Genomic DNA, 25,436 nt, shown 5'->3' with positions numbered 1-25,436 from the left:
CTCGGCCGAGTCAGACACTCGCCGCGCGGAATCTGTTGACATTTACTATTGTTCGCAGGAGTCCGAAGCACGGGGCGGGGGCGGGTGGGCCGAGACTGGGAGAGGGAGGGCGGCGAGTGTGGGGCCTGCGGTCGGCCCTGGTGTGTGTTTGTGTGAGCTCGCGAAGGGAAGGGAGGGGTGGGGGATGCGCCGTCTCCACGGAAAAAAAGTGGCTCGCGGGCCCGGAAGCTTCCAAGCCGGCTCACTGGGCCACGTCGGGAATTGAGGTGGTGGTGGTTGTGTGTGTGTGTGTGGGTGCCCAAAAAGAAAGACGGGGCAGCGGGCGGTGGGGCCCGCGCGGATGGAGGGGGTCGGCTCCAGCCGCACGGCCCCTGGTGACCCGCAGGACACAAGTGCATTTGTGCCGAGCCGTGGCGGGGATTAAAGTGCCATACGGCCAGAGCGAGGGGGGCGAGGCGGGTGGAAAACAACTCCCCGCGCGCACAAAGCGCGCATTGTTCCAGCCACCTCCATTATGCCGCGCTGCAGCCAAGAGCCCGTTTCGCAACTGCCCGCCCGGCGCTCGGGCGCGCGCGCGCGCACACACATACAGACACACACAGGCACGCACATGCACGCACACATACAAGAATTCGTCTGGGCCTAGGCCGGGGGTGGGTGCGCTCCGCCGGGACAGGGAGAGGCCGCTGGGGTTGGGGGGTTGGAGAGAGAAGGGGCTAGCAGGCGTCTTTTTCAGCTCGGCTGCTTGTCTATTCAGGGCTGGGTTTTTAAATGTCTTCTCTCCCTAATCTCCTCCCCGGCACTTTTCCTTTTCTCCGGTTCCTCGGGCCTGCCCCGAGCGCACCCGGGAGCCTGGAGCTCCCCGGGAGAGGCGGCGACGGCGGGGCTGGGGGCTGGGGAGGGAGCACTCTAAGCCGCTGTCACCAGGGAATCGCAGCCCCAGGCGCGCAGCGCTTGCCTGCTCTGCTGAGGACACGTGCTCGGGAGGATCCGAGGAAGCGTCCCGCCTTCCTACGAGAGGCTCCCGGAGCGCCCCCATCCCGGGCTCTCCAGGACTTCCCCAGGCCCGGAGCGGGAGCTGCGGAATCCTGCGCGAACAGACGCGCCTGCCCGCCAGTGCGTGCCAAGTGGGACAGTTCGGCAGCCCCCACTCTCACCAGGCCGGTGCCTGGGCCCTGATCTCCACCCTCTCCGGCCTGCAGGGCACTGGGCAGGCTCCCCGAGGGGAACTTAAGACTTGCCAGCCTCTTAGGACCTTAACCTTCTCCCCCCGGAGCGGAGCGGGGGTGGGGATGGGGGCAGGGAAAGAACCGAGACGTCCCATTCGCCTCCCGCCGCGCCCTCCCTGGTGGGCAGGTGGGGAGCGTAGGAGCCCGAGCGCGGCGAGCCAGCGCGGTCTGGTTTCCTTTACGTTTACAAGCTATAAATAAACTTCCCCTTGGGCGGATGCGCGCTGCGTCCAAGGGTGGCTTCCCGCCGAATCGGGCGGGTGGTTTACGATCCGGGCAGGGAGCTGGTCCTAGCCTGAGCCCAGGGTGGGGCGCTGGCTCCAGGAGAGCTCAGAGGTCGGCCAGAAGTGGCCGAGTGACCCTCCATCCCCTGTGGGCCTGGGGTGCCTCGGCGTTGTGGCCCGAGGGTAGGGCTGGGTGATTTACGAGCCGTCACCCCACCCCGCCCCTCCCGTTTCACTTGTTTTCCTCGCCTTCTCCAGCTCAAACCCCATTCCCAAAGCCTCGGCCCCCCCCCGCCCACCCTGTCCAGGGACGATTTGGCAATCGCAGGCAGCTTAGAGCGCCAACACCGGCCCCGGCAGGACGCGTGTCTGCAGGGCGTGGGTGAGGTCCTCGCTGCTTTCACCCCCGGGTCCCGGCTCGGGGCCGGGAGCCGGCGGCTGAGCGCGACGAGGCTGGGCGGTCCAGGGCGGCCTTGGCCGGAGAGACGGGGAGGAAGGGCTGGCCGCGCCACTCCGGAAACCGCGGGCCTGCCGGGCGGATCGCTGACCCTCAAAGTCACGAGGCGCGGGGAAACCACCGGCCCACGCCAGAACTAAGGCTAGCGCTCCAGTCGGAACCCTCCTGGGTGGTGCGCAGGTCCGCGACGGAGCCCGGAGGACGAGGTAGAAGACGTAGGGCAGAGGCCACCACGGGTCCCAACACTGCCCTCCATCAAAGGGGTGCCGTTTCATTCGGCCTTGGCGCCCACGCTGCGAAGTCTGGGGTCGGACCTCAAGTCCTCAGCACACGTGTGTGTGTGTGGAGGGGGGGAGGGCGGCAGTGTACGTGTATGGGCCTATAGGGACTCAAAGGAGTGGGGTGACTCTGGCAGCTGCTACGATCGTTTCCGCTGAGACTGGGGAGGCCGCGGAGGAGAGGCGGCCAGTGGAGTGGGCGAGAGCCGGGCTTGGGAACTGGGAGGGGACGTCTTCCCCCACCCTGCTCGGGAAGGCTCCCTAGCGAGCTCCCCAGCATCTTCTACCCTCCTGTCTCCCGGCCGCAGCCCCACACCGCCCCAGGCTCGCTCCTCTGCTCGGTGTTTGTTTAACCCTCAACCCCTCCGCGGCAGCTGCGGGTAAAAGGATTCCCGGCGCGCTAATCCTGGGGCTGGACCCTAGCCTTCGGCCGCCGGGAGCGCCCCTCCCCCTCCCAAACCTCGAGGCCGAAGGTTCCCCAGGGGCCGGCGTCTCCGCCACCTAATTGGGCCTGGGGGCCGTTGGGGATCGACAGAAGAGGACCCTTGGCAAGGTCCCCATTGTTCCCCGGGAGCTGGGAAGCTGACTCACGCTCCGAACACAGAGCGATGCCGAGTGTTTTCTCGGCAGCCTTCACCCGAGTGCTTTATTTAGACAGGCTTTATTTACAGTACACATGTTTTCGGCTCGTTATTCTGGAGGCGGGAGTGGAAACTGGGCAGAGCAGGAGTTCTCCCCGTGAGCCTCACGTTTGGAAAGGGGTTGAGGCTCAGCGCAGTCGAAGGTTCTCACTCCCGCTTGCTCTGTTCCCTAGTGAGTTGATGCGGAGGAAAACGGTGAACCAGTGGAAGTGGAGGGCGCTGGGCGGGGGGGTGGTAGGTTTACACAGGGGGTCACCCCTCCCACAATGCTGCCCTTCAAAATGCATAGCACCCCAGATACGTGAGACATCCGCATGCCTATTGTAGAGACTTGGTGGGGGGAAGGGTAGAAATTCACACGGACAGCACACACCGGCTAAGAAGAGCGTCTTTAACTCTTTCTCCTGGGCTGCTTCCTTCCGGTTTTTTTTGCACTTCTCGGGTTATCCAGGACTCGGTTTCTCTCTGGATTCTGGGGCGGGCCTTGTCCAGACTGCTGAGTGGAGGGTACAGGCCAGCCAGGCGGCTAGAAGGCCTCTGGTTGCCAGCCCTTAGTCAAGCCTGCTCTTTTGGCAGCTGCTCAGTAAGTGGGGTGGTCCGGTTAGGGGGCTGCAGGAAATTGTCTGAGCTAGGTGAAACATTTTACAAAACCTTTGGGGGGCCTACGGTTGACTGGAAGCTGGCAATGTTCAACCAAACCAAGGTTAACGAGTTCTCTCTCCTGACTTTTAAGGTGCAGTTCAGAGAAAACTGGGGGTGGCGCTCTTCAGAGGAAGTAGGTTTACTGGCATTTCCTCTCATTTTTCTCCACAGCGAGGTGTTGCAGTCGTTCCCTCCTGCAGCTTGCAGAGCTCAGTAGCCTCTCTTGGGTTGTGGTGGCAGAAAGGCCTCTCTGGAGTCTCTGCGTGCCTGGGGTGGGGGTGGGGGAGGACGACACAGCTGACTTGATCTCTCATGGCCACTGAATTCGCAGTCTTGGCCCACTGGCTTGCTCCTCATTTCTGCTTGGAGTGAAGAAGGGTAGGCTGACTGCAGCTTCTAGGAAGGCACAGGACACCCGGGCCTCTTCTCCTGATCTTCCCCTAGTGTAGCCCTGGACTGCTCAGGAGTCAAGGCCCAAACAGCCTTAGCCTGGTTTTCTCTCCCTCTCTCGAGTCTCTGCCTGCGAAACCTTAGGGGCTCTCTGGGGTTTGTTTGCAGTGCTGCTCTTCCAGAATCCCTTTGGTCCCTGCCCGTTGGCTTGGGGGGCTGACCTCTGCCCTGCACCCATGCCCACCCCATTCCCATTTTCAAGGGGCAGTGTTGGAGCTCCGTAGCCTTGAACTGAACTGGGGTCACATGAGAGAAGGAGATGGCTTGACCTTTGCAGGAAGGGACGTGAAGGCAGATTCACAGCTCTCAGCGCTGCAGGGAGACCCAGGGTTGCACAGGGAGCCGCAGGCGTTGCCACAGCCCCAGCAACTCTGACGGGAGCCTGTAAGAGGAAACCAGCTCCGGGAGGCCAAGAGCTTCTGTGTGATATGTGTGTGTGTGTATATGTGTGTGTGCGCGTGCGCGTGTTTACACACACAGGCCGTTCATTGAGCCTTTGGTGGTGGGGAAGCTGAGGCTACTGTCAGTGTATGGCATTAGGCAGTGGAGGGGGGCTCACAGAGAGGCTGAGGGCCAAGGTTGGGGCTGCAGTGGAAGATGGGGCCCCTGGAAAAGAAAATTGCTAAAGGAAGCAGCCCCTAAGAGGCCCAGCCACCTGGAGACTGGCTTATCAGATGGGGGTGGGGGGCGGTGTCCAAGCATCTTAGCAAAGTACAGCCTGGGGAGGGTAGAACTGCCAAATGATAGGGAGCCTGGAGCTTGCTTGGGCTTTACACATTATTTGGGGGTGGCATCTCCCAGGGAAAAACAGCAGGCCCTTTACTTGGAAGTCCCCAAAGGCCTCAGGTACAATGATCTCAGACCTGGCAGTCCAGGCTAACCCAGGGATGTGCTCTGAGGAAGGGGCAGCAGAAAGTGCAGCCCCCTCTGGTCCTTTCCCAGGCTCTGGGGGAGGGAGCCGGCAGTGGGGGGGAGTGGACCCACTGTACCCGAGGCCGCTGTCATTGCCGGGTGAGGTGGGGAAACGTGCTGCCTTAGTCTGGCTGCTGGAAACCATTGTTTGAGTCTGCACCCAGCGCTTCTCCAGCCGGGCTAATTCTCCACGTGTCCAATTTTCGTGTCTGAAAAAAAGCAGCAGCACAGAAACAAAACCATATGACAGGACTGGGCTGCAAACCTTGAAGAATCGAGAGGGTGGGGGAGGTGGCGGCTGTGAAGGGGGAAGGGAAATTATGTGTGGATGTGTGTGTGTGGTGGTGGGGGGGCAGCGGCGCACAACTCAAAGTTTTGTCTATTTTCTACCCGACCTCACCTCCCGGCGTGCTCATCTGATGCAGTTCCAACTCCCTCAAACGATTCCGCAGCCCTAGCGCTCGCGGGAGTGTGGAATTACAGTTGGGAGGCTAGGCGCCGCCGCAAGCGGCGACGCGCAGAGCCCGGGGGTGCGGAAGCCCAGGCCCGCAGCCACGAGACGCCCCGGCCGGCTCTGGTCGGCAGCCCCCCACCCCCAGCGGTTCCGTCCCCTCCCAGGTCCCGGGCGGGAAGGTGGGTCACCGCACCCCCTCTGCTGGCTGCGGGAGAGGGGGAGGGAGAGAAGGGGGATAGGGCTTCTTCCGCCTACCTCTCTAGGGCGCGATAGCCCCCTCCCCCCTTCCTGAGATCCGTGTCCTTAAAAAATAGCCGAAGGGCTAAACGTTTAGCTACGGGTTCAGCCTTCCCCCACCTGCCCCCCGTGCCCTCTCCGCGTTCCCTAAACCCGCGAGGGCGCTTCAGGCCTGGCTTCCCCTCCTCCCCTCCCGCTTCCGCCCGTGCACGAGCTAGTGGCGGTCACTTCGGCGACTCTTTGGAGGCCGACGGCCCGGAGCTTTGTTCTCCCGGGGCTTCCCCTCCTCCCTCTAAGTCATCCCCAGCTCCACACTTTATCGGCCCCCCTTCCACGTCCGCGCACACAAACAACTCTGGTTCATAATCTTATTAGCATAGGCCTGAATCTGGGTGACCGCGAGGCTCCCCGCGCGCCCCGGCGCAGCACTGTACTTCTTGGCGAGCCGGAGTTTCCCATCAGGAGTGCGCCCTGGGTGGGGGCGGGGATGTTGGCTTTGGGGCAGGATTGGGGCCAACCGGGAAGAGGAGGCCGCCCGGGGCAGCCGGAGCCGCGGGAGAAAGGCCCCTCCCAGCGCCCAGTTGCCGTGGTCCCCGGAGCAGATGGCAACTTTGTCTCCTGGTGTGCGCGCAGCGACTTTCAACACATTCAAAAGGCTGCGCTCAGCCTGTCGGGGAAGCCTCGCTGACATTCAGAACCGATTAAAGAGCCGAGACGGTGCCAGGCGCAGTGGAGAGTTATGAATTAATCATGGGGGTTACCGATATCTGAGGCTCCCCAGGGCAGCCCCTCTATTATTAAGCAGCCCCCATTGCCCACTCCTGACCCCCCCCCCCCCGCCACAAAGAGGGTAGGCTCGGCGTCTTTTGCGCTGCCCCAATTAACAGCCACCGGATAATGTGAAAAGTGTTTGCCCTGCCACCCGAGGTGTGGGCTCAGGCCGCGCCGCTGGGCCTGCCAGACGCACGCCGGGCAGAAAAGCTCAGCTTCTGGGACCGGCCCTGGTGAGCGCGGCGCTCCCTCCAGAGAGTGGGGGTGGAGGGAGCGCGGCGCGTTCTTAGGCTCTGAACCCCAGGCGCGGCTCCCTTCACTTCTGCAGGTTTGGAGGCCCTGGGTAGAGGGCGACGCTGGGGGCCACCCACCACAGGGTAGGTGCCCTGGGCCTCGGGGGTAGCTGGCGGGCTCGTGGTTTTGCGTGGTGCTTCTGGCGATGTTCCAGGCATGGAAAAGCGAGGTTTGTGTGTGCTGTGAAAACCCGCACAGTGCCTGGGCCTTCTAGGAGGCCCACAGGCTGGAACCTTCAAGCCCCAAGCAGCCCACAGGCCCCCCAAATGGGAACCCCCTCGACTACCGAATCCCCTGTCCGCATATTAAATCACGCACACTCTTCTAATCTTCCCTATTTATTTCCCGGGCCTGCCTGGTCACAGATTTCTGCAAGACAGAGCAGTCTTCGGGTTCCTCCTGCTTCCAGAGGGGCCATAAAAAACAGATGGTCTCATTAGGAACAATTTATGCATATATATTTCGAAGAGTTCAGCAGAGCTGGGGTAGGTTTGCAGCCCCTGCGTCAGGCAGGAGCAAAATATCACCACTTGCAAATGTTTCCAGTTTGCAAAATAATGGCCTATCCAAAGTAGCTAAGCAACGAATTACTCAAACACTAGAAGGTTAGATGCCAATATTATCGCATTCCTCGTGTTCCTTAAACCGTCCTCTTCCGCGGTCACTGCATTTCGGAGAGAGGCTTGGGGGCCACGCACCCCTACGCTCGTGGCTTCCTTTCAACGACTATTTCCAATCTCCAAGTCAAATCACTTATTAATTATAGAGGCAACTCGAGCAAACCCAATTACCCGTAGGCAGCCCTTCCCAGATGGGAAGTCTGTCTCACGGCTCCCACGGTGGCCCAATTTCTGGGGGAGCCTTTCTTTTGCGTCCGATTTCTTTTTGTCAGTGGTCCGCCAGCGGCCCAGAAGGTTTTCTCTCCCTGGTTTTTCTTCCCAGAGGCAACTCCATTTTCTTACCCAGTTCCCTTTCCTTCCTCCAAGGAGACCTCCCCGCCCCTTAGGAGGCGCTGCCTTCAGGCTAAATTTACCGCCGCGCCAGGTTTAAGCCTCAGGCGTTGCAGACCTGGCGCGGGAATGGCGGAAGCCATAGACAGAGCCCTATTCATTTGCAAACGCGGAAGGCTGAATGATTCGCTCGCTTGGCTGCCCCTCGACTCCTCGGCCTTCCCTTCAGGCCTAGCCGGTGGCTCGGCCTCACCACGGTTTGAGAGTTGGGTCCCTGGGCTCCGCGGGGGTTCACTCCTAATCGGAAAAAGACCACCTCACTTTTAATGCCGCTACAGTTCTGGCCATATGGTAATGCTAATGCTAACCACCAGGACTCTTTGTGCCAAGCAGTTTATATACACGTCTATCTTATTTAAAACTCGCGGTCGCGCATTTACGGAGGCATCGTTCCTCCCATTTTGCAGATGAGGAAACAGATTAATAAACTTGCCTCAAATCACGCTGTTACTTGGAAATGAAGCCCTTAATTCAAAACTTGCGTTTTCATTCACAGCTTCAAAGACACCTTTCAGAACAGTTATAAGCCGTAGCGGGGAGGAGTGGGCAGGGGCGTTTGGCGTGCAGAGGGAGGCCTAGCAGCGCAAAGGTCTCGGAGTGGTCTAGGCATCCAGTAGGCATTTGGGTAGCACACGGGCTGGACGGGGTAAGAGATATGGAAAACCGAGGCGCGCCTGGGATTTGGAGCGGTAGGGTGGCTGCACTGGCTGGGGGCAGGGTTGCGGGGTAAAGCGCGGCCGCAAGGGTCTTGCAGCGCGTGGAGAGGGGGTCCTCAAGGGACCGCGACAACCCCTTACGGGGCAGTGGCGCGAGTGGGACACATTGCGCGGTGCGGAGGCCTCTCCCCGGCGACCTGGGGGGCGCGCGACGTGCGAGCAGCCTCGCGACGTCCCCAGAGACAGCTGGCCTCAGCCGCGCTTCCCGGCCGCGCTCGCTAAGATGGAGCCAGCAGTTCGGCACAGGAGGGGAGGGGAGGCGAGGGGAGCCGGGAGAGGGATGCGCTGGCGAGCTGGTAACCGTCTGCAGCGAGGAGTGTAATTGCCCCTGTGACCGCGGGCGGCGAGGGCGGGGCGCGCGCCGGGCCTCCTCCCTCCCACTCCGCCGCCGGCGCGAAGCTGGCTTTTGGCTGGGAAGGCTTAGAGCTCCTCCAGGGCTTGGCCGGCTCCGCGCAGGGCGAGGCGTGTGCTGGCCCTCGTCGCCTGGACAGCCGTCCTCGGCATCCCCGCCTGGGTCCTTCCTTTTGCGCGCGGGCCACTTCCTTTGGCCTCCAGGCCCTTCCAGGCACCGGCCTCCCTCTTAGGGTGTGCTCTGGCCCGGGCCTGGGGCAGTCAGCTGCGCCCGGGTGATATCGGTCACCCGAGAGCGGCTTTCCCTTGGAGGGGGGCAGGGCGGCCATCCTCGGGTGGCGGGTGACTTACAAGACCCTCCACCCCACCCTCGGCCCGGACGAGCCCAGAAGCCCGCGCGCCTCGGGGGTCTCCCTGGGCCACCCCTGCTCGGCGATATCGAGCTCGGCTGCGCACACTGGGCCGCCTGTCCCCTGGTCGAGGGGCAAAGGGACTCTAGGCACTCTCCGCGCCCCCGGATCTCTCCGCGTGGCCGGCGGATGCGCTTTGCCCTTTGGTGGGTTCCTGGCCCCGCGCCGAGCAGAGGGGGCCGGGTCGGAGGTGGGAGAAGGGGGCCCGGGCCGGCTAGGGATTCCAGAGTTTGTAACCCGTGTAGTTTCTGGCTTTCACGGCTCGTTTGCAATCCTCCCACAGGAAGATGTCTGCCAAGGAGGCCTGCGCGGCCACCCGGGTGTGTGAGTGTGCGGGTGTGCGTGCGGTGTGTTTGTGGTTTGTGTGTGTGTGTGAGCGCGCGCGCGCGTGCACGAGCCCCAGTAGAGAGGAGAGGAAGCCGGCCCCACCACTTTTCTCGGCTGCAGTGCTGCGATCGCGTCCTGCGGCGCAGGGCCTGGCACCCAGGGCTCGCCCGCGCCCCAGCCTCGGCCCGGCGGGCTCCCAGGCGTCCCTCTCGAGCTTCCTCCCTGTCCCCCACCACCCCCACCCCGGGCAGGGACTGTTAATCCAGGCAGGTGACGGCGCCCTGGCGCCCGTCGTGCGTTGGTCTTTATACCTCGTGAGTTCAACACTAATGAGTTATGGGTTGGCCCACGAAAACATAATGTGTAAATTAGGAATTTAATGATGTGTAAGATTAAAAGCTGCGCAGGGTTGCATTTATTTAAGGCTGCCATCTTGTGTTCGCAGAGAAATTACTTGAACGACATTGACCCCCCTCGCCCGTAGGACTGGAAATGGCGCGGGGGCGGCGGCGGGTTCTGGGGGCTCCCGGCCGTGGGACTTGAGGCTCCTCTCGGCCCTCTCCCAGGGCAGGAGGTCGTCTGTGGCGGCTGAGGGCTGATTTGGGGTGTGCCTATTCATAGGAAGCCTGCAGAGGGGCTGATAAACTCTCCCCTTTTGGGGGATCCAAGATTGTCAAGGCCCATGGGGGAGGGGGTGTTGCAAATTTCTGGGAAACAATGCTTCTTTCTGTCCTGATGCATTCACAGGATTTAGGGGTTGTTTCCAGAATTCAAAAGCATCTATTAAAAATAAAAAAATTTAAAAATTCATTTCTTTTTATTTTCAAGTGTTGAGTCTCTCTTCACAGAGCATCCAGGGGCCCCCAGACCCAGGCAGGCCTGGAATCTGGATCCTGAACCCTCCGGTTCATACAGATTCGCCTCACTTTTTGTAGGATTTTTTTCTTGTTTGCAAATTCGAGGGGCAATTGTGAAAGCAGAGACCCCTGGCCTTTAGGCTCTGACAGTGGGGCTCCCTGCTCTATGCCAGCATGCCTGTACACCGGCCAGCTCTCACCTTGGTATTGCTTCCTGCAGTTTTCTTTTCCCAACAAAAGCTTCTGGCCGTGTATGTGGCCTGAGATTCCCTCTCAGGTGCTCCTCCAACCCAGGTGAGGCATGTGCCAAACAGCCACCACTTTGAGCTTTTCTATCTGGTTCTGCGGCCCCAGTGACTGGCAGCTGGGATGTTCTTCATGCCCACTAGCTGGGAGGCCTCTCTGACCGTCTCTGCCCAGCTGTGCGGTGGCTGAGGAGGGAACGAGGTAACGTTGGGCGTTCCTAGGACCCAGTCCAGAGATAGCTGTTCACCCCCTGGGAAATGAGGGCTTTCCTTCTCCAAGGGACTGCTTTGTACCTGGAAGAATGCCATGGCCTGGCAGGGCTGGAGCTGTAGTGTTTAGGGGGACCTGGGAGGAGTAAAAGCAAAGAAAGGATTGGATCCTGGACTTCTATTTAGGGAACCAAGGCTTGTCTTGGTAAATTACAGAGTGCCAGGGCCTCAGGGGACACGGGGAGGCCTTCAGCCTGTGCTTTCTAGGCCTTGAAAGAGTTAATGGGAGAAATGTTGCTCCTGGTTTGTCTGTTTGCTCAGGCCTCACACTTATCTAACCAACCACTGGAATGGTATAACTTTAAAAGTTTCATCCTCTCTCCTGCTTGGCTGGGAATTTCAGAAAACCCTTGCTTAAGTAATCATGATAATCCTTTGAAATTCCTTAGGGTCTAAGGCCATTTGGTGTTCCCACTTGAGTCCTGTTTTGGAAAAAAAAACAGACAAGGAGAGAAGAAGGCAGCGTGTAATAAAGAACATTCCAGCATATCCATCTGAAATCTACCCCCCTGACATGGCTATGTTGCCCAGATAAGCTTCCTAAGTGTGTCCCCAAGTTTCTGAGAAGTGGCACTGTCAGGCCTGGATGTTGGTGGTAAAGAGAAAGATCAAAGGCCTAGCAGGGCTGGAGCTGTAGCCCCCAGGCAAGGGGGCCACAGTTCTCCTTTTGGTAAAAACATGAAGGGGACACTTGACCTCCTCAGGGAGCTGGGGGAGGCTTATCGCATTGTGGGGAGCAGGTTAGAGTTTGAGGTGCTGCTGATAAGACACGCTGTTGGGATCAGAGAGAAGGTGTGTGGTTTCTCAGAGCAACTTCAGCCAACTTTTTTCATTGGTGTTTGTTGCATGATTGTCCCTAAGGGGTTCTTCAGCCCTGGACCTGCCCTCTGCAGCCCATATCAGCCTGTCATGGAAAAATGCCATGCCACCATCTCAGTCCCTAGCCACACTGTCTCCAATCCAGGGCTGAGGGCTGCAGGCAACCTGGCCCTGGCCCTTTATGCAGCCTGGCACCATTCAGTTTTTGAGAATCCACCACCCCCAACCCACCAAGAAATTCTTCTTTTTTTTAGAAATTCTTCATTGAGCTATCACAGTATGCTGGCCAGGCCTGTTCCCATTTCTGGTGACATTCTCCAGGGTTTTGTTTTGTCCTTTATACACCATTCCCAGAGAGGCTGCAGGAGGAAGCGAAAGAATGCTTGGCTGAATTTTTGTAGGTCTTTTCTAGTCCATTCTGCAGCTGATCTAGCTCTGCATGCTTAGGCAGGCCTTCCCGCCTCTGCACCCTGGTGTGTGGGGGGAGATGATTTCAAAGGACCTTTTCAGCTCAGACATTCTGGCAATTTCTTTGACAAGGCAGGAAGGAGGTAGGGTTTGCATCCTCAAGACAGGATCCAGGGAAATGGCAGGTTTTGATTGATTGGGAGGTTTTGGTGTTTATGGCTTTGTTGGCCGCTCCTCAGATGTGGTAGATAGCTTGAGCTTTGCTCAACATTTGGTCCCCTTCTAGATTCAGGACCCACACTTTGTCTGGGGGAACCACTGCTTTCTGACTGAGCCCAGGTGCTATGTGGGAGGAGACTGACCCTGTCTTCTGCCTACAGAGGTGGGATGAAAGGAGCGTGTGAACCTGCCCCCTCACCCCACTATGGCCACAGTGATTGGTTCAGAGGTGGGGGTGTGACCAGAGTGGGTCCCAGAGAGACAGTTTCAGAACTTGCTGTTTCTAGTGGAAAAGAGAATCATGCTTTCTACTGGGGTTACCAAAAAGATAGGCTATAAGCCTGGGCTGGCTGACAGCCTGAACTAAGAGCCAACAAAGACAGAGCAGAGCCAGGCGACAGAGTCTTCATTGTTTGAACCCCTGGATCCCGTTGAGCCTGAAGCCAGCCCTGCCCCAGGATATTTTAGTTATGTGTGCCAATAAATTCCCTTTCTTTGCTTAAGTCACTTGGACCTGGGTTTTCTGTCACTTGCAACTGAGTCTTTAAAAAATTTATTTATTTGTTTATTTTTGGCTATACTGGATCTTCATTGCTGCACAAGGGCTTTCTCTAGTTGCAGGGAGTGGACGCTACTCTCTAGTTGTGGTGTGTCGGCGTCTCACTGCAGTGGCTTCTGTTGTTGGGGAGCGCGGGCTCTACAGCGTGGGCACAGTAGTTGTGGTGCCTAGGCATAGTTGCCCTGTGGCATGTGGGATCTTTCTGGACCAGGGATTGAAACTGTGTCCCCTGCATTGGCAGGTGGATTCTCAACCACTGGATCTCCAGGGACATCCAAGAGAGTCTTAATTTACCTCCCATCCTAGGGACGCATAAAGGTCGCTACCCTCAGACAGGTTCAGAAGAGTTAAATCCAAGAGGTGGGGAACCAGGATGGGAACTCACATCTCTCTACCACAAGTGCTTGCCCCAAGGAGCTTTATCATCATTGTAATTTTCTTTTCTTTTCTTTTTTTTTTTTTTTTCTGGCCTCTACATCTTTCTAAAGGACCCACCCAGAAGTGAACCTAGTATGCTGGGGCATCTTCTTTGCAGTTGATGCCAGGGGAGAATGTTTGCTTTTATTTCTGGTGGAGCCCGTCCAAGATTTCATGCCTTGCTCTCAAGCCCTCTTGCGAGCTGTCCTCCCAAGATTAACTTCCTTTCTTTTGGTTTTCTGTTTTGTTTTCTTACCCTCATTCCAAGGACATTTTCCTGACTCCCATCCATTCCCTTAATCTGATCTTCTATATTCTACTTGCAAGACACTTCCCAAGCCTGGAGCTGGAAATAGTGCTTAGCACATAGTAATAAGTGCCTGGTAATTGTTAGTTTGCTGTGGCGTGTATCACATTGCTTCCTTTCCCCTCATCCACCAGACACTGATCCTCTGTATATATTTATTTTCTCATTTATATATGTATATTCTTTTTCTGGATACTTTTCCATTATAGTTTGTTACAATATATTGAATATAGTTTCCTGTGCTATACAATAAATCCTTGTTGTTGATCTGTTCCTTCATTTTCTAAATTTCACACACTACTCCCTTCTTTTGAACACTTCCTAAGGTCCTAAGTCTTTCATGAAATCTTACCAATATCTGAGGAGGAGGTGGCCATCTTCCCTGGCTCCGGCCCAGATAAATGTGCGTGGCCTTGTTTCCTCCCTACCCCAGCCCTGTCAGTATAAAATACAAAGAGTCTGGACCTGGTGTCAGACAAATACTCTAGTTAGTCTCACCCACACCCGTTCCAACTCTCTTTTGCTTTCTCATTCTGTACCACAGAGACCAGATAGTGAAGTTCTCAAATTGCCAGGCTCCTTTAGAGCTGGTGGTGGCCATATGACTCAGTTCCGCTCAAGGAGAGGTAAGCAGAAATCTCTGGGAAGGATTTTGCTTCCCAAATAGGGCAAAACCGTGAAACGAGAAGAATTTTAATCCCTCTGTCTTCTTCCTGTCTGGAACTTGGATCCCGTGCCTGGAGGTGCAGCAGCCATCTTGAGACCATGAGGATGAAACTGGCATGAAGAACAGGAAGAGTTCAGGTCCTGGATAACTGGAGCAGATGAGCCCTGGATTCTGTATGTTCCTCTGGACTTCTCTTACAAGAGAAAAATTAACTCTTTACTCAGGCCACTGTCAGAATTTCTGTTACTTGTAACATTTGTATAATTGACATATCCGGGCTCTGTTCCCAGTTCTGCTCTAATTCATTGTGCGGTCTTGGGAAAGTGACTTCACCTCTTTGGGCCTCTGTTTCCTCATTTGGAGAATGAATATTCATGAGTACATGTTTTGGAAGATTTTTTTATAACTAACATTCTGATTTTTTGAATATAGCTTTGTGTCCTTTTCTGCTTTCTCTGCCTGTGTTTAGGTCTTATTGTCTGAGATTGCTACCCTGCCTCCTGACTTTCAGGTCTGTTCCACTTTCTTTTTTCTTTTTAATTGATGTATAGCTGATTTATAATATTGTGTTGGTTTCAAGTGTATAGCAAAGTGATTCAGTTTATATATATACATACAAATACATATATATATGTTTTATATGTATTTGTTGTTGTTCAGTTGCTAAGTCTTGTCCAGCTCTTTGCAATCCCATGAACTGAAGCACACCAGGCTTCCCTCTCCTTCAGTATCGCCCAGAATTTGCTCAAACTCATGTCCATTGAGTCGATGATGCTATCCAACCATCTCATCCTCTGTATATATTTATCTTCTCATTTATATATGTATATTCTTTTTGGGGCTCTTTTCCATTATAGTTTGTTACAAGATATTGAATATAGTTCCCTGTGCTATTATAGTAAATCCTTGTTTTTTATCTATTGCTTCACTTTCTAAATTTCATACACTACCCCCTGATTAACCCAAATTATAAGAAGCTTGTTAGTCATGCTTAAAAACTGCTAACGGTTCTTCTTACCCACAAAGTAGAATCCCGAGTCTTTTTCCAAAATTTCCTACAAATGTGAAGGGGTGAATGAATATACTACTGTGATGACCAAGATCCTGTGTAATTGGCTCTAAAATAGGGAATTGATCCACTCCATAGGGAAGATTCTAGAAACAGATGGAAAACACCCCAAGAACTTAATCCATGACAAACAAAGCTACCAAATCACCTTATTTAATATTTAATAATTATTTAAAAAATGCCATTAGCACAAGTTCTTGGTGTAAAGAACTAACTTGGATTTGGATCTCACACCAGACCCTGCCCCCCAAAATTCTGGATGGGTTAGAGTTAAATATAAAAACATAACAACAACAAAAAACCTTAGGAAAAATAGAAGCATATTTCTAACATCTATAGGAGGATAAAGTGGACTTAATAGAAAATGACAAGGACAAATGTTATGTTTCAACATAAGAATAAAGAAAACTTTTGCACAGTAAAAGTGTGGGTATATTTTGGGTTCTGTATCCTTTCCCTTTGACGTATGCATCTGGCCCTCCGTCAGTACCACAGCCTTGATGATGGTATAGCTGTAAAGAAATCAGGTGGAGTGAGAACCCTGACTCTTTTGATCTTGAAAGCCTCTGTGAGCTGACTCTGTTTACCTTCCTCTTCCCCTCTAACTAGTCTGAGCATTGTCCCTGACACATATGAGCTTGAGAACTCATTGTGGCCTGCCTGGGATATTGAGCCCCAGCCCACACCTGAGACCAACTCTTCCTTTAAGATTTATCTCAGTTTCTTCCTTTTCTGTGAAAACTTTCTTGGTTCCCACTACTCCTCACTCTAATCCTAAAAGGGATCATTCTTTCTCTCTGGAATTCCCAGCACTCTTTATCTATATCATTCACTTGGGCTTTAAAATGTTATGCTTGTATGTACTCTCATTCCTATGTATTACTGTTCAGTTCAGTTCAGTCACTCAGTCGTGTCTGACTCTTTGCGACCCCATGAACTGCAGCACGCCAGGCCTCCCTGTCCATCACCAACTCCCAGAGTCCACCCAAACCCATGTCCATCGAGTCAGTGATGCCATCCAACCATCTCATCCTCTGTCGTCCCCTTCTCCTCCTGCCTTCAATCTTTCCCATCATCAGGGTCTTTTCAAATAAGTCAGCTCTTCGCATCAGGTGGCCAGAGTATTGGAGTTTCAGCTTCAACATCAGTCCTTCCAATGAACACCCAGGACTGATCTCCTTTAGGATGGACTGGTTGGATCTCCTTGCAGTCCAAGGGACTCTCAAGCGTCTTCTCCAACACCACAATTCAAAAGCATCAGTTCTTCGGTGCTCAGCTTTCTTTATAGTCCAACTCTCACATCCATACATGACCACTGGAAAAACCATAGCCTTGGCTAGATGGACCTTTGTTGGCAAAGTAATGTCTGCTTTTGAATATGCTATCTAGGTTGATCATAACTTTCCTTCCAAGGAGTAAGCGTCTTTTAATTTCATGGCTGCAATCCCCATCTGCAGTGATTCTGGAGCCCAGAAAAATAAAGTCAGCCACTGTTTCCACTGTTTCCCCATCTATTTGCCATGAAGTGATGGGACCAGATGCCATGATCTTCGTTTTCTGAATGTTGAGCTTTAAGCCAACTTTTTCACTTTCCTCTTTCACTTTCTTCAAGAGGCTCTTTAGTCCTTCTTCACTTTCTGCCATAAGGGAGGTGTCATCTGCATATCTGTAACCTTCTTGATTATGGGTTCCAGGTACCTGACACATTGGGGCTGGTATACAGTAGGTACTTACTTAGTACATGATACATTGCTGGAGGAAACGAATAAACCAAACTCTGTTGCTAATTTGGGAAGGCAGAGGTGTGTGGGATGACAGGTCACCCAAAGTACGCATGCATGCTTTAGGTGCAGGTACACCTGGAAGCTGATTTGCAGGAAGGTCTCTGCACCATGTTGGTGGGAAGCTAAGTCTTCTATGGAAACAAGCTGATAAAGGCTCTATCTTTAAACATGACCTGAAGTGGGTGTTATAACTAACGCTACAATCCAGCTGCATAACAAACAGCCCCCAAATCCCAGTGGCTTACCACAAACACTCGTTTCTCTCCTATGGATGGCTGTGGCTTCTCTGTTCCATGCTAGGCGTTGGATTTAGGTCAGCTCCCAGCATCTCTCTTTCCAGGGTGTTAGCTTGAAGCAGCAGCAGCTGCCTGGAGGCATTGGCAGGAGTGCGGGAGGCCGGGGCCAAACCAAGTAAGCACATTTCAAACCTCTGCTTGTATCTTTTACTTATATGCCATTGACCATAGCAAGTCACATGGCCAACCGATGTCAGTGGGGCCCGGAAGTAGATTCCTGCCAAAGAGGGGGTACAGGGAGAGGCTGGAGTGGGGAGGGGGAGTGAATATTTGCTGAGCACAGTGTATATAGTACACAAACAATGATCAAGGGCCCAGCTACAAAAGCCTAGAGCCAGAAGGGTGGAATGAGCCACTTGGGACCACACAAAAAGATCCAGGAGGAAGCAGCGCTAGGGAGGGGCTCTCATTGGGTCCTCAGTGATGGGGAGCTGGAGGCTGGTATCAGAACATGCCACGAGTCCATGATGGCCTGGGTGTAAAGTGCTCGTAGTCAGACTGCGCACAGCTCTGAAAGAAATCCAATCTGGCAGAAGTGGAGGATTCCTCCGGGTGCGGATAAGGACATCAAACCTGCTATTGACATCGCAAATCAATTTTCCCCTCTCTGCCTCTCCTTCCATCATTCAGCCTTAGTGGGGCAGAATTTGGATTCCCATTTTCTTATTATGAAATATCGGATGGTGGGAAGGCATAATCTTTTCAAAGCAATCGCAATTCAGCTTCTGGAATAGGGAGTCTTTCTCAGGTGTCTGCTGTTGAAGTCCTTGGAAAGCCAGAAGAGAGGGAATGTGGTCTGGATGAGGGGCTAGAGTTGTGGTTTGGTGTTCTACTCCCTGCTTCTTGTGGGAACAGATTCTAGTGGGGAGTAGGGCGACCCAGTGTGTTGCTACCTCTCAAAGAGACTGAGACCGGTCCCCTGACAGCTGATGATCACACTCCTGCCTCCGCTTTAGCTTTGCCCAGTGAATTTATTGCAGGCTTACTTTTGAAGGGGCTGCAGGAGCTGGTGCTAAATAGCTGAAGGGAACTGATGATACATATCTCTTGCCAACTCTCCAGTCTGCGATGGCAAGGTGATAGCTTGAAATCGACTTGGGGAAGGGGGAGTATTTACACTACAGAAATCGGCAAACACTGCCAGCAGGTGTTTCTTTTCTTTTTTTTTTCTTCTTTTTCCTGGAGAGCCAGTTGTTAAACATTTACCAGCATATTACTGCTGCTGAGGAAAAGTCCAGGCCATTGAACTTTAGACGGGTCTTTCTTGAGGTTTCTTGGAAGTCTACTGTGCTCCCGGTAAAAAGGCAAAAGGAAAGTTTGTGAGATGAGGGGTGGGGGTGGATGTGGGAGAACCAAGGTGCCTGGGCGCACGTGCGGGCGGGTGTGTATAGAAATGAAGGAGTTGTGTGCTTCCATGTTTGTTCAGCTCTTAAAATAGGAAAGAAGCCTGCCAACGTTTTATTTTTAAATTCAGCCAGTCCTGCCTGAGGCTGATGGCCTGCCACCTGGCCAGAGGCAGGCCCGTGGTGGGAAAGATGGGAGGAAGTGGCCGAATCTGCAGGGGCGGCCCAAATCTATTCTTTTTTTTTATCGAGCACACGCCTGTCATCCATCGCCTGAAAAGGTTATAAATCCACCCGGTGTTGAAAAGCCCCAGAATGAATTGAATGGAATTCAGTGTGCACCACGTGAGAGGACTCTGCTGTCAAACTCCCCTTCATCTTGCGGCGGATGTGGTGGGCTTCGAGAGCTCGAGAGACGTTTCCTGAATGAATGAATGAATCAGTGAGTGAAGGTGGAAGTTGTTTTCTCGTGCCTCTGCTCCTTTCCTTCTGTATTTTCATTCAGCAAATACTTTTGAGCACCCAACCTGCGCAGGGTGCCGTGTCCCCAAGGCTCACGTTGCCTGGTTGTGGCTTGTCACCTCTGCTGGCTACTTGATCTGTGATCTGAGGGCAGGGTCTGGGTTTTCTACTTCCCAGTTGCCTGCCCTACCCACGCAAAGCCCATCATGAATTCCTGCTGGTGTTGCCGCCGCCCCCGTCACCCCTTTGGCATGGTGTTGGCAATCTCTGAAGGAGAAAGTGGTAATTTTGTCTCCTGTCACGTAGCAAAATAAAAGCTTTTGGCAAGCACGAAGCCTGGGAGGCCTTAAACTGCCACACATATAATTAGAACTTTGGGCTAAACCCATCCCCGAGGAGCAAAACATTTCATTTTAAGGCACATGCTTTTTGATTTATTTATTAAAAAAAATTTTTTTTTTCCAAAAAGCAGTTCCCTTCATTCCTTCTGATGACATCGCCGCTGAACACAACACAGAGCTCTTCACCACTGTAGAGGGGGAATAGATTGCCTGCTGTATTTGACTTCAAACCCTTATGAACCATGACTAGAGCATACCAGGCCTGCACTCGCAACCTGGGATGGGCATTTTTCTTCAGGTGCAAGGATCATTACAAGGAATGCATTCTTAAAGCAGGCCGGCTCCCAGCACACCATTTCCACATATGGATATTAATTTATGTGATCACTTGAATGCAAACGCTCAGCTGTCTCCATAAGTTATAGAAGCAATCATCCCAGGGAGCATCGGAGACACCGAGAGTCAATTCTTGTGTAATAATTTCATATTCGAGCCAGGGATGCCAAATCACGGCCCCTTTGGATAAAATGTGAGCCTGTGGAAACACTCCCCTCCCCCCTTTTATTATTGTGCATTTTATTTCTCCATAAAATAAGTTTATGCCCTGGAAAAACAAACCAACTCAGGGGGCCAGGCTGACAGTGTGATGCAGGGGGTGCCTTCTCAGCGCTGCCCGAAGCCTCTGACTCAGCCACTGGCAGACACCTCAATGGGTGAGTGTGTCCAGGTGCTGCTGAGAAAGCTGTCCTAGGGCCCCAACCTTGGGTGGGGGAGATATCAGAAGATCCCTGAGTCTGGAACGGAAATCACCCAACCTTGGAATGGAAAGGGGTCATGTGGCCCTAGTACCCATCTCAGTGGGAAACTTCTATTCCTTTCTTATTAAGAAAAAAGCCACTTTATTGAGATATAATTCATATACCATACAATTCACCCATTTAAAGTATATAATTCAATGGTTTTCTTAAATCACATTCACAGAGAGAAATGCAACCATCACCATTTTTTCTATGTGTGTGTGGTTAGTCACTCAGTTGTGTCCAACTCTTTGCGACCCCGTGGACTGTAGCCTGCTAGGCTCCTCTGTCCATGGGATTCTCCAGGCAAGAATACTGGAGTGGGTTGCCATTTCTTTCTCCAGGGGATCTTCTTGACCCTGCCTCAATCAAACCCGAGTCTCACCACTTCTTATCATCCCCCAAAGAAACGCTGTACCCATTAGCAGTCACTCCCCATTGCCCTTCAACCCCAACGTCGAGCCTTAGCAACCGATACTCTACTTTCTATTTCTATAGATTTTCTCACTGTGGATAGTTCATGTAAATGGAATCATACAATATATGGTCTTTTGTGACTGTTTTCTTCACTCAGCATCATGTTTTCCAGGTTCATCCACGTTGTAGCAGGTGTCAGTAATTCATTTCTTTTTATTGCCAAATAATATCCCAGTGTCTAGATAGACCACATTTTGTTGTGGACATTTAGGCTGTTTCCACCTCTCAGCTATTAGGAATTATGTTGTCATGAGCATTCGTGGACATATGTTTTTATTTCTCTTGGGTAGATAACTAGGAGTGGAATTGCTGGGTCATATGGTAACTCTGGTAACTCTGTGTTCAACTTTATGGAAAACTGCTAGACTGTTTTCCACAGTGGTTGCACTATTTTATATCTCCACCAGTAGTATATGTGGGTTCCAATTTCCTTTTTTTTTTTTAATTTGGTAAACTGGTAAAATATACATAATGTAAAATTTACCATTTTAAGTGTGTAATTTAGTGGCATTAAGTACATCAATAATGTTGTATAACCATCACCACTATCTATTTCCAGAACTTTTCCATTTTCCCAAACAGAAACTCTGTATCCACTAAGCACTATTCCATCCTACCCCCAATCCCTGGCAACCTTTAGTGTACTTTCTATCTCTATGAATTTATGTGTTCTAGGGTTCCAATTCCTTTTACAGTGTTCCCAACAGATGTTTCTTACAACTTCTGCCCCAATCAGCTCTCATCTCCTGACTTTAGTACTGCCATCTGGATAGAAGAAACCTCGGACAAGTTGGTTTCCCCATCCACAAGATCAGGTATAAGGGAAAACCCCACTCCTTTCTCAGACAAAACCTAGGGCCTCTAGGATCTAGATCTGGAAAGACTCTCTTAGTGGGATGAGAAGTGAACAACTCTGACTTCGTGCCTCCCAGAGTATCCTTCCTTTGGGGGACCCTCATTCTGATGCCCACTGATTCCATCACATTAGTCCCCAATGTTGCCCCCTCTCCATTTTACACTTGAGTCCCCTGTATGGACACACTCTTCCCCCTTTTGGCTCATCTTGGCTCAGCTGAGACCTCCAAATACTAGGGCAGGACAAAAGGGAAATTGACACAGAATATACAAAACATGGCAGCCTGGGTTATAAAGTGCAGGTCCTACCCAGCCTCACAGAGGCTGTCCCTCCCAGCTCAGTCCTAAGCCACAAGGGCTGCGGTGGTACCAGGCTTTTTCCCTCTGCCTTCTCCAGTCTTTCTGAAAATCTTGTTATTCCTCACATGTTGGACCTCCCAAACTGATTCTCTACTGTCTCTTGTCTTTTCTGTCTCTTTCATCATGCTCTGTGTCCTGGAAGAGTCTCTTGATACATTTTTTTCCGTTCAGGCTTTCAATTGATTTCTTTCATTCTATACCCATATTTTAAATTTCCAAGTTCTCTTACTTCTGTAATTGTTTGTGTTGCCTTCTTGTTTTATGGATGTAAGATTCTCACATCTCTCTGAGGGTAAAGCTTCCTTCTTCTCCTCTTCTTTTTTCTCCTCTGTTGGTGAAATTATCTCTCTTTCCTCCAGGATCCATTTTTCTGTTGTTCTTTTCCATATCTATCTTTAATGGTGCAGGCTTTCTTTAGATGAACCTCCAAGGAAGGTGTCACTTCCTGTGTAGCGGAAGGATGTGGACCATCCTCCCTGTGTGCGTGGTGGAGGTGTGGTTGATGAGCTCCACTTTAGGGGAGCAGGTGAGTAGCTGATGTCCCCCAATGATGAATCATGGGCTGGAGGCTTTCTCCCAAGGCATTAATAGCCACACAAGCCACTCTGGTTCCCCTCAGAAAATGTGTTCTGTCTCTTCAGAAGACAGTCTTCCCCCTCTGTTGTGGTTGTTGAGAAATGCAAGCATGATCCTGGCTCTAAGAAACCGAGAAAGGTGTTCTTGGCTCTTCTGCTCCCAGAGGTGGGCAGAGTGGTGCTGAGGGGCACTTGTCCAGCTGCAGACCCTCAGTCAGTTCCATTTCCAGACACATTTCCGACTCCCACCTTCAGGGACCCCACCCCCCTCCCCCCTTATGGGCTCAGCCTGGAGCCTCTTCCTCGCGCATCCTTGCCTGGGAGGATTCCAGCTGTGGCTCCCTCTGCTCTGCGTCACCTGTCACCACCTTTCTTCCTGCTCTCTGTCTTCCAGAAATGTGTTGAAATCCCTCATCTGCTAACACCCCGCACCCTTTCCTTATTGTGGGTTCATACCTTTTTTTGTTCCTTCACCGTCATATGAAAGGGAACTTGGGAGGAAGGAGAGATAAGTACATGTGCTCCAAGTATGTACAACAGATAATCCACACAAAGCGTTCTGCCTAGTATCTGCTCAACAAATGTCAGCTCCTCTTAACATGATCACCTGCCGTTGTTGTGTCTTAGGGTGTGTAGGGGGAGGCGTGGGGGTCGGTGGAACTGTGGTGGGGCAGGGGAGAGTTTGTTCGTGGTCTCTCTCAGTGAATCTTCTGGGTCTTCCAACTGTGGTTTTTCTTATTAAAATGTTTCTTATTTAAAATGGATTAATTGCATTAATAATAAATGAATAAAGGACTTACTTCCCTGGTAGCCCAGTGGTTAAGACTCCATGCTCACACTGCAGGGGGCATGGGTTTGATCCCTGGTTAGGGAAGATCCTGCATGCCGTGCAGCATGGCCAGAACCAACAACAACAGCGACAATAATAATCAATGAATACATCCCTTTGTAAAAAAGCAGAGAACGTGAAAAGCTTCACGCTGCTTCACATCCGCTGCCTCTTTCTGTCTCTGCTTTGGTCTGGGAAACAGGCCTTGACACAGGGGATGGGGGCCAACCCTTTATTGGGGAGGTAGCCTGGTGGGCTGCTGTCTATGGGGCCACACAGAGTCGGACATGACTGAAGCAACTTAGCAGCAGCGATCCCATTGAGCCCCAGGAGAGGGATGCAGAGATGAGCCAGGGAAGCGAAGGATACCAATAAATGAATTATTCCTGTGGTCAGCTAGAGCTCAGTTCTGATGCGGACTTCCAGCAGTCAGTGGAGACTGACCTACCCGAGGAGTCAGGGTGCTGGGGGATTTCATTACCACACTAGCTTCCCTGCTGGGCTATGCTACAGGGAGCTTTACCATGTCTCCTATGACCAAGGCTTGTATGTTTTACTTCACTCCTGGACCTTCCTCTTGAAGGCAAGAGGGTGCTGGTTACTTCCACTCCTAGAGCATGTTATCATCCTGTCTCCTCCACAGTCTTGGGGAGGAGAGTGGCAAGGTTCTTTAAGTCTTTCTTCTTATAGCCTCCTCTACCTTCTCCTCTTGACAAACCTCCTCCCGTCCATCAAGCTGTGTGTACCAACTGGTCTATCCTGGTTTGAGTTGGCAGATTGTGCCCATCTCCTTCTTTTCCTTTTTTAAAAATATATTACTGGGGGATAAATGTAAAGTAATCTATTTTTATTTATTTATTTGGCTGCTCTGGGTCTTAGTTCTTGCATGTGGGATCTTTAGTCGCAGCATGTGGAATCAAGTTCCTGACCAGGGATCATACCCGGGCCCCCTGCATTGGGAGTGTAGTCTTAAGCAGTGGACCACCAGAGAAGTCCTTGTGTATTTAGGGATATTGCATTGGTGGCTTGAAATCAGCCACTGTGGAAGTATTTACACCATGGATATTGACCAACACCCCAGATACCAGCCTTGCTCTCAGAGAGCCAGGCGTTAAACATTTGCCACCACACTTGTGTGTAATTTCCTATTGAGAGGAAATACAGGGCATAGAGAAACAAGCTAATGACATCACAAGGAAGTCACTTGATAGATCTAGAAAGTGGGACATTTTTTCAGAACAGCATTGCAATGTTGGGCCAGGACTTGTTTGTAAAGACATTTTGAGTCTATTAAGGGAATCTGAATATATTCTGAGTATTGGTTGAGATGAGTATTTACTGAAATGGAAAGGTGGAGATCTTTGACTGGAAAAAAAATAATTGGCTTATTGTATCTACAATACAAATATATCCTTCCACTGTTACCTGAGACTATCATAGCATTGTTAATAGGCCATACCCCATTACAAACAAAAAAAGTAAAAAGACCAAAATCTATCTTTATAAATATTTATACAGAGAATGATCCAGAACGATATTGTGGGAGGCAGAGTTCTAAACATACAGTCCCCCAAGATTTCATGCCTTCATCTTGGAACCTGTGAATCACATCACTTGTGATGAGATTTCACTTGTGTGCTTGTGTCACACGCATGGCATGTGCGTGTATGCTAAGTTGCTTCAGTCACGTTTGACTCTTCATGACCCCATGCGCTATAGCCCACCAGGCTCCTTTGTCCATAGGGTTCTTCAGGCAAGGATACTGGAGTGGGTTGCCATGCCCTTCTGCAGGAGATCTTCCCTACCCAGGGGTCGAACCTGCATCTCTTATGTCTCCTGCAATGGCAGGCGGGTTCTTTACCACTAGCACCACTGCACAGTTGACCATAAAGTAAAGAGATTATCTGGGTGGGCCTAATCTAATCACATGAGCTCTTTAAAAGCAGTGTTTGTTGTTCAGTCGCTGATTTGTGTCTGATGATTTGTGACCTCATGAACTGCAGTGCACCAGGCTTTCCTGTCCTTCACTATCTTCTGGAGTTTGCTCAGATTCATGTCCATTGAGTCAGTGATGTCA

At 52.1% G+C, this 25,436-nt stretch overlaps 1 long non-coding RNA gene across 1 annotated transcript in view; it reads left to right on the top strand.

Annotated features, from left to right (window-relative positions):
* Positions 1 to 1,821: 1,821 nt before the first annotated feature.
* Positions 1,822 to 25,436, top strand: part of LOC106991980 (uncharacterized) — a 72,566-nt gene continuing 48,951 nt past the window's right edge. The window contains exon 1 of the long non-coding RNA XR_003587489.3: positions 1,822 to 2,116. This is a non-coding gene — a long non-coding RNA (uncharacterized LOC106991980). The remainder of the gene's footprint in view (positions 2,117 to 25,436) is intronic.

This window comes from Ovis aries, chromosome X, assembly GCF_016772045.2.
Source record: "Ovis aries strain OAR_USU_Benz2616 breed Rambouillet chromosome X, ARS-UI_Ramb_v3.0, whole genome shotgun sequence".
Taxonomy (NCBI): Eukaryota; Metazoa; Chordata; class Mammalia; order Artiodactyla; family Bovidae; genus Ovis; species Ovis aries.
Note: the sequence above shows the minus strand (reverse complement) of the source record. Positions and strands in the feature narration are given on the sequence as shown.